Source organism: Vidua macroura, chromosome Z (assembly GCF_024509145.1).
Source record: "Vidua macroura isolate BioBank_ID:100142 chromosome Z, ASM2450914v1, whole genome shotgun sequence".
In the NCBI taxonomy this organism is placed as follows: domain Eukaryota; kingdom Metazoa; phylum Chordata; class Aves; order Passeriformes; family Viduidae; genus Vidua; species Vidua macroura.
The window spans coordinates 9,763,043-9,772,910 of record NC_071611.1 but is presented as its reverse complement, the minus strand read 5'-3'; the positions used below and the strand labels follow the sequence as shown (position 1 = coordinate 9,772,910).

General features: G+C 36.9%; 1 long non-coding RNA gene across 1 annotated transcript; it reads right to left on the bottom strand.

The window, feature by feature from the left end:
• Positions 1 to 277: 277 nt before the first annotated feature.
• LOC128822250 (uncharacterized) lies at positions 278 to 6,997 on the bottom strand. The gene is made up of 3 exons (XR_008441414.1): positions 6,940 to 6,997; positions 465 to 530; positions 278 to 353 (listed from the first exon to the last, which is right to left on the bottom strand). It is a non-coding gene; the product is annotated as an uncharacterized LOC128822250 (long non-coding RNA).
• Positions 6,998 to 9,868: the final 2,871 nt, after the last annotated feature.

Genomic DNA, 9,868 nt, shown 5'->3' with positions numbered 1-9,868 from the left:
CATATCAGGTAAACAAAACTTGCAGCATTCCTATGAATTTGCTTACTATTACTTCCTTTTAAAAGAGAAGAGTGAGAAACAAAACTGGTTGAGTGTTTTTGGAAGATTATGGTTATATAAGGCCCAGAAGCTTTGACCCTTGATTCTCAGAACCCCCTTCTGGACTCTGCATTTACTTGTCATTGTTAATATGTTCTCTTGTAAATAGCAGAGTTATAGTAAAAACATAAAACTCATGACTGTTTTCTGCTTTCAGAAATATTTTATTTTGTTGCTTGGAATTGATTTCATGTGGTGCAGCCACAAAAACAAATGAAAAACATGAGAGCCAAATAGTTTCATGGAAGGGAATCCTTAAACATGAGAGACATAGAAAAGGACTGTCAGGAAGAAAACTGACATCGCTCTATTTTGAAATCTTATCTTTCTGAAGCACATATTTATAATCCATATAATCACTATACCAGAGAGCCACTTGGCCTGTAGCAGTATTCTTTAAGAATTCCATTCCTTGCAAAGACTTCAGATTTCTATTGGAGATAGAAAAGACATATGAGATAACTGTCATACATTAAATAGATAAAACCTTCTGTTCTCAAAAGAAGTAACTAACTGTACCAAATATTATACCTAGCATTTTTCAAATATTAGTATATTAAAATGGCATATGCATCTTTTAAACTATATACCTATATGGAAGTATGCAATGTTTATCAGGAAAAAAGTATCCAATGCTTAGATATGTGTAATACATAACATAGAAGAATAGCATAAACTTCCAAAGTAAGAAAAACTTACTGAAAGCCTCCATTAATGTACTTAAATGTATTGATTGCTCCAAAGCACCAAATATAAAATCTTGGTGCCAGGAAGATGGTGTAAAACATTCAAATAGATGTCCATTCAAAAATGAAAAATTTTGAAGTCAATATAAAAATTAAACTATAACTAAATCTGGGGAAATACAGGTAGAATTGAAATTTTCACATTAGTTAAAATGAAGGGAAAATAACACGGTTGCATTTCAATAGCAGTGATCAATTGCAGGTAAAGAAGCTTGCATTGATGTACTTTGCTTTCCAGGTTTTCAATCTATACTAATTTTCTTTAAATTCACTGACAGATTTATAGTTTTTAAGATAAGAGGCACCACTTCTACTTTCCTTGACTTAGAAATACTTTTCATTTTTCATAATGCTTTCTTGGAAACTTGACAAGAAAATGCACTTTGTATCTTTCATTACAGACACTGTCATGTGTGAACTGGGAATGCACATTGCATAAAGATGTTTCAAAACAACATTTTAGTTACTCAATAATTAGTTGATATGCATTTTAATTCTAAAAAATCAAACTAGATATTTTTCTGCTAAACTTCTGAAGTTTGTAAAATTATTTGAGGTCCTTTTAATACAGTGAAGAGAAAACAGAAGTTTTAGATTCAAGTAATATTAAAGTTCCAGTTTTCATCAGATTACTATGCCTGAATTCAATATATGTTCTGCATATTTGACTTACTAGAAAACATGCTGCATTTTATAGACATTCTATGTATTAACTGAGGAACTGCACCATTAATCAGTCATTCAACTGTCTCTCACTCCCCCTACTCAACAGGACAGATGAACAAAATACCAAGAAAAAGACCATAGGTTGACATAAGGACAGGGAGATCAATCACCAATTACCAGCATGGCCAAAACTGGATCAGCTTGTGGAAAATTAACTGAATGTATTGCCAATTAAGAGTAGGGTAACAAGAAATAAAAACAAGACTACAACCACCTTTCCCCCACCTTCCTCTTCTTTGGGGGCTCATCTCCATTCCTTCATTCCTGGCTCCTCTACTCCTACACATGCACGCACACACACACACACACACACACACACACAAAAGCCATGCAGAGAATAACAGGGGCTGTGGTCTGCTTGTTATGATTTGTCTCTGCCACTTCTTTCTCACCATGCTCTTTTCTTGCTACAAGAAGAGGTTTCTTCCAAGGAGTACAGTCCTTCACAGACTTCTCCAAGGTGGGTCAAAGACTGGTGAAATGGATATTCCATACCATAGAACATCATGCCCAGTATACCAGCTGGGTGGAGTTGGCTTGAGTCATTAAATCCTTATTTAACATTTCAGAGCAGTAGAAGAAAAGTTACATTTATTTGCAGGTTGTGCAGTGCAAGATGGTGAGGGTTGTCAGGAATCCACAGCTATGATCTTAGCAAAGAAAAGTTCAAAGTGAACACTATTTAACAAAGGTAATGTCAAATATAAAGGGTAGGCCTCTTTTTTTTTTTTTTTTTTACAAAGATATTATTTTGTTCAGTGGTGATTTTGTAATGTAAGCTGGTGATGAAGACTGTCATTTATTCAGCTTGCCCCCTAGTAGAACTCCCTATATCCTTATCACCTCCACATTCATCCAAGGTATATTATGGATATTATATTGGTACATCTTAGCATATCCTATATAAAATAAAATATTAAATACTTACAATGCATGTTATACTACATGGCAAAAAAAAAAAAAAAAAAAAAAAGTCTACCAATATCCCTAGACTATCATTGCTTTACAAATATGAATAATTTTAAAAATCCACTTTGGGTTCTGAAAATAATGCACTTGTGGAATTTTTTTTTCATCAAATGAATGCTTTCAGGCAAGTTTGCTATCAGACTTTAGACAGATCTACAGAGATAATGTGTTTCTTGATGTTATAATTTAGTGTAGATGAATATACTAACAGGTTAGCTTTCTTTACAGATGTAGTAGCTTCTTTAATTCTAGAGTTTATTTCTCAAGAAGCAGAGAGACCTACCTGGCATGCATCTTACTTAGGTATGCCTCTTACCTATCTCCTTAGTTCATTCTCTGAAGGCTTGGCTCAGTGATTGAGGTTCAACTAATTCTGTCCCCAAGTTAGTTCTCAGCGTACAGCATTTCAGGTCCCACTTCAGACTTCTTAGCTCCATAGAGGAGCATAGTTGGAAACAGTGAGCAAAATGGAGGCTCAACAAATTTCCTTTAGCAGCATCCTTCCCATTGGTCATAGAAAAACAGGAAATTTAAACACATTGAGAAGTGTTTCCAGACATTGTGTGTAGATGTTGGTAGAAGAAATATGTTAATAATTTCCAAAGTATTGCCTCAACATCAGGGGAAACAATATATTTTGAAGTTTCTGTTACCTTCATCAGATCCCCTGAAAAAAACCCCAACAACCTGAGGAGCTAAGAATATGGGACAGGATATTTATTTCCATGGGGTACCCTGGGAGAACAAGTATGTGAACCTAAGTGATCTGCAGCTGAGATACCCACCCACCCACTAGACTATTTATTCACTGTTTTTCTAATTCTCTGTGTGTAAGTTGAGGACAATTACTGTAAATGGAACAACTCTGGCAGGAAAGAGTAAGAGATCCTAGAGATCTGTCTTTCTCTATGAGAAAGGCATATACAAACCAAACACAAAAAACCTGACACTTTTTTGTATTTCCTGATACAGTGGGAAACTGAAAAGTAAAACAACTCCAAGAGGTAAAGTGTCACTGAATCAGATAACTTCTTATCTGAAAAGATATGTATACATTTTGGACTGCTTCATCCATGGAGCAGTTATGGGTGAGATCCAGCTCCCAGCAATGCTTAGTGGCCCCCACGGGTCTGGCTTGAGACAGGAAGAAAAAGGTCACCACAGATGGATGTTGCTGAGTGACCAGTCACAAGACAGGCAGTGGGATGATCACCACTGAAGATACTGTGAAGAAGAAACGGCAAGAGAAGGGCCAGAGGGAAAAATCAGGACTGTTACATGATTGCTTTTGTAAATTAATGGGGTGAAACATGGAAACTTTGGAACAAATCTAAGGCTAACCCATAAGAGAGCCCTTTTTCTTTTCAACTTTCCTGATTTCTTAAAAGATGAATTACTTATTATTACACATATAAGGGTAAGACCTAGATTGCTTCCTGTCACCATGGCTATTACAGTGGATGTTTACTCCCTGATCATGAGCAGCATTAAAATTTTCCATCTTCTCATGGCATTTATTTTATATTACATGAGCAATGTGAGAATGCATTTTTCAGCAAAAGAACAGCATGGATGCTTAGGCTGACAGAAAACCTTTCATAAATTGGCCAATCTCATGATACTGTGAATGCAATTTAGAAGCTTCTGATACTGCAGAAAGGGCTGTGCAATTTTTTTTTGCTCACCATGTTTGCGATTTCTAGTGGGACGAACAACCCACAGAGTGTTAGACCAGCAACTTAATTGGATCAGTTGGAACTCACCTCAAATTTTATTTTCTCTAATTATGAGCCAGATTAGAATTGGTGCTTCAGACTGATGAGAGAGAATGTATTGGCTCACTTAGCTTTTGGGTGAAATGAGGAGGTAGAACATGCATGTAAATTTGGGGGCTTCCATTTTCTTGTTACTACTTAAGCTATAACTACTTTCAGGTTTTTACATCAGTCTTTGAGAATAAGAATTTCATCAGCTTTGTTCATGCAAGGTGATATTTTGCACATTTTTGTTTACATCCCTTACTATGTTGTCCTTGATTTTTTAAATTAATTGTTATTCTAAGACCAAACAACATATATCAAACCTATCATTTCCAAAGAGGTAACATAAAATTATGAGGTTAAATAAACTTGATGTATGATGTGTCATTCTAGTTGTTTATTAAGAAGAAATATGGGATTAAATTCATATCTCAGTCTCTTTAGACATATGTTCAAGAATCTGCATTTCTGGAGAAGGAAAGATAGACAGGTCAGTACTCTACAGTCATTTGCTGGGATCCCAAAAATGCCATTCTTTTGCAAATGCCATGCACTCTGCCTGGCCAGATGGAATACAGACTCATCTTTTTATTTTTAGTTTGTGTCTGATGAAATGTTTCTGTCTGATGTTTGTGTCTGATGAAATAAAAATGAATTGTGAGGGATTTCTTTAATTAACTATGGGATTTAAAAAATAGTGGTAGGCATATGGGAAGTCACTGGCTTTGCTTGATACAAACTTACTGACTGCACCGTTTAAGAGCACTGCATGGTTTTGTAAATAGTCTCTCTCCATCTTTCTTGCAGGCTCCCTTCAGGTACCAAAAGGCCACAATTACATCACTCTGAAGCCTTCTCTTTTCCAGGCTGAACAGTCCCAATTTTCTCAGCCTTTCCTTACAGGAGGGGTGCTCCATCTCTAATCAATCATCTCCTCTGGGCCCCCTCCTCTGGACTCTTTCCAACAGGTCCTTCCTGCGCTGGGAGCCCAGAGCTGGATGAAGGGTTCCAGGTGGGCTCTCAGCAGAGCAGAGCAGAGGGGCAGAATCCCCTCCTTCCCCTGCTGCCCACGCTGCTTTGGCTGCAGCCCAGGACACATTTGGCTTTCTGGGCTGGGAGTGCCCATGGCTGGGTCATGTCCAGCCTCTCACCCACCAGCACCCCCAAGTCCTTCTTCCCAGGGCTGCTCTCCATCTGCTCATGCCCCAGACTGTGTTGACCACATGACATTACCATGTACTTCCTCCCTTATTTTCTTTTTTTTTTTCCCCAACCTGCCAGAAGATAAAAATGCTATTAGCATCACACCTCAGGCACTCAAGACAAAACTCAGCTGTGGTAGAAGAAAGTACCTCTGTGTATCATGGTCTTAATTATGATGAAAGTGATCGTTGATGTGTATTATTTCAGTCAAGTAAAAAAGCATCCTAAACAATCTCTGTGATTAGGAAACATATCTCACAATTCAAAACAATATACATGAGTTTCAAAGTCTGTGCAGTTTCAGCGAAAATTATGATTAGAGAGTGGAAAGCTCTGTTTGCACATGCAGCATTGTGATTTATTAAAAAAATATGGATATTGATCTAGCACCAATATCCAACTGTGACGGACAAAAGCTCTCTAACATTTTAAAGTTAGAAAGTGTATGTTTATTGCGACGCCGGACAGCGTGCGGGATAGCTCCCAAATACACACCGCGCCTTTCAAATGATTACAGAGTCCTTTTATCCACACAAGAATTGAATATCCAAAATACAAATACATATTCATCATTTTGGTCCATCCCATTCCTCACTTCGTATGCTAATAATTTCAAAAGCTATTAAGCATGCGTAGTTTGTTCCTTGAAAAGGGTCGGTGGTCCCTTTCATGAGGAGGGGTCCCAAAATGAGGAAGTAAATGAAGTCTTCCTCATTTTGACCTTTCTACCTTTTCAATGCAAATATGACAAATGAACCTTGGTAGAACTCCCATTCCTTGTCTTCAATTGGTTTCAGAACAGAGGAGGCCCACAATTGTCTTATGTTCCTAAAAGCTATTTGTCAGTTTCTATATTCTTCATTATAAACCCAGCTAACTAAACATTGTGTTGACAAGCAATCAATTATTAGTTAACTACTAACTCTTAACTTCATCAAGGCCTACTTACAAAATCCCTTTATTTTAATTAACTCTAGTAAAGCTTATCTCTAACTAAAATCTTAGCTCCTCTAAAATCTCTAAATCTCTTAAAGTTTATGTTTCAATTGCATTAGACAAAAAATATGATTAAACATCAGACTTACACACCTTCATGCATATGCTATCTAAACCTGAATTACTCAATGGATTTCTTATTGCTTCCACTGAGATAGTATAATGTAAGACTTAAGGACCTACACCTAACACAACATCTTTCTGCTCATATACCTTACTTAACAATATATTTATACCCCTAAGAAAATAACTTAGCTCAAAATGTAGTGGACATTCAGAGGCTACATTTAGTCAGCTGGAAATATTTTTGTAATCATGAGGTATAAAAAGATCAATTACACAGCTGGATAACTTCAGGCATATTTTTTGGTCTTGGCAAAAATATAGGATTATATCACATATTGCTTTCTTAAGGCTGCTAAAGCAATGAATGACAATACCTTTTGGGTCTTTTAAAATCCTTTCTGTACTGTTACATAGAGTTCTCATTCTTCAGTACAATTTATAACTCCTGCAGAGGGTATGAGTTATAATCAATTATTCTGATGTTACTATTACTTCCAGTTTAAAAATTCCACACTGTATGTCACAATCTTTCAATTAGACCCCTGCTAAAACCACAAGTTCAGCACATGATGGTAGATTAATGATGATTTTTTTTTTAAGACTATCACAGTTGGGAATCAAGAATTATTCAAAGGTTTGAAGTAAAGTGAGCTCATGAATGAAGGATTTACCAACAAATTACAGCTTCAAGTTGAAATTCAAGCACTGAGCAGCCTGTATATTTCTATACAATTCTATACTTTATCAAAGTTGCCCTTGGAAAACATAACTTTTTTAATATGTGAGCATCCAGAAACAATGTATTCTTACTTTTAGACTGAGATACAGTACTGCAAGATGCACAATTAAGAAGCACTTCTTTGGAAACAAGTAGGATACAACTCTGCTATTAAAATGTTTTCCCTTTGAAAACTCAGTTAACTGGCTTGTGCAGTTTATATTCTAGACAATAAGATGGAGCAAATTGAAGACAAAACAGCAATTTCTTTGAGAGAAGTATTACACTGGTGCAAAAGACCTAAAATAAGGAAAATAATCTTCTCCAAGTATTTATTCAAGGAACAGAAAATATTCAATTGTCCTAAAAAAAAAAAAAAAAAAAAAAAAAAAAAAATTTGAAGTCAGAACTCTGAAAGAAGAAGTTTTCAGTGCTGCTGCAAATGTAAATTTGTGCTGCCTCCATAAGTATGTTCATACATATTATTTTGAAATGCTCCAAAATGTTTTATTCTCAAAGAATAAGAGAATATTTTTAATGTTTGCATTCTGCAATGCACATTTTAGAAAAAGAAATATGTTAGTGTCAAATGTGCAGCCAGTGTAACAACCATTAAAAGTGGCAGTACAACAAAATTGAAAATGACAAATTAAAGGTTACTGTGTATGGTATTTTAAAAGGTAAAATTCTTCATTCATTCCTCAAACAGCATCATTGTTAGTTTACTTTCAGAGTGAGACTTTAATATAATTTAAAATTAAAATTAAATTATGTTAAACATGTCAAAAATATGTAAAATTTAATGCTTCTAACCCTGCAATTCAGTTTGTGAAATGCTGGGAAAACTATCCTTTACCACTTACTGCCATGGGAAAATGCTTGAAGAGCAAGACTCTTCAAGCTCTAAAGTACATTGGCATAACATGAAGTTTTTAGTTTTTGTTAGTGTCTTTTCAAAGCCACATCATGATCTTTTGAGTTTTTGCTTGTGTCTCTTGGTGTGCCAGTAACTGTAGGATCATGTATGACAACAACATTTAAACATAAGTCTTTTAAGCTTTGTTTAATGGAATATGCAAGTTTGAAAGCAATGTGATTTTCTCATTTTTGTAGTGTGGGCAATAATTGGATATTAGTATAGATAAGTGTTTTCCATTATTGGTTTAACTCTTTGCAAGTTCCGTCATTGGCACAGTCTGTGACCCCATGCTGGGAACTTGGCTTGTCCAGAACAGGGTGTAGTAAAAAAGTGAATAACTGTCAGGGAGTGACGGCCAGCCATGAAAAATGGGAATAACCAACTGATTGCCAGTAATGAAAGGCAGGCCCTTGGCTGACAAATGCTTGCTATCAATCACTATGATCTTTTCTCACGTTCCCACCTCAAAGAAGCTGAGCTTCTGGACACCTCACAGGCACATAAACTGCTCTTTCTGCTGCTTTCTATCTTCTACCCCCTTAGACCTCATGACTTGCTTGAAGGTCTTGACCTGTCATTTGGAGATTGTAACTCTATAGAAACAAGTAAGAATTATTGTGATTATTATATCTGCAGTATTGAAAAGTTTGTTTCCTTCAGTGAACTATACAAATTTTAAAAAATTTACACACACACACACAAACATACATATACATACACATAAATATTTCAGGCAGTTCCAGAAGTATTAGATCAATTATCACTTCTCACTATAACATGTCTTACAACTCTGACAAGCAAAAACATTGTAACTTCAGTTTTACTAGTCTTATGTCTCTCCACTGATGCAGGCTATTTTGTTTTGTCCAAGGTTCAAAATTCGGCAACCTTCTGGCAAACATTCTTCTTGGAAAACTTAGGTTTGGAACATGGCTGCAAATTTTGCAACAAGTCCTGCCCTTGGGTGACAACAACCCCATGAAAAACTACAGATTTGGGACAGACTGCCTGGGAAGGTGTCTGGTGGGAAAGAACATGCAAGTCCTGGTTGACACGCTGAACATGAGCCAGCTGTGCCCAGGTGGCCAAGAAGGCCAATGGCATCCTGGCCTGTATCAGCAACCGTGTAGTCAACAGGAACAGGGCAGTCATTGTCCCCCGTATGCGGCACCAGTGAGGCTGCACCAAAGAGCTGCTGCAGTTTAAGTCCTGCGTACAGTCCAAGAAGGACATCAAGGTGCTGGAGAATGTCCAGAGAAGGGAAATGGGAGCTGGTGAAAGGTCTGAAGCACAAGTCATATGAGGAGCAGCTGAGGGAGGTGAGGTTTTTAGTCTGGAGAAAAGGAGGCTCAGGGGTGACTTTATTGCTCCCTACAACTGCCTGAAAGGAGATTGTAGCCAGGTGGGGGTCGGCCCCCAGTCCCAGGTGACAAGCAACAGCACATAGGGAAATATCCTCAAGATATGCCAGGGGAGGTTTTGACCGGATAATAGGAAAAATTTCATTGCCATAAGGCTTGTAAAACACTGGAACAGGCTCACCAGAGAAGTAGCTGAGTCACCATCCCTAGAGGTATTTAAATGGCATAGATGTGGCACTTAGGCACATGGTTTAGGGGTGGACTTGGCATGGTTAGGTTTACAATTGGACTCAATGATCTTAAGG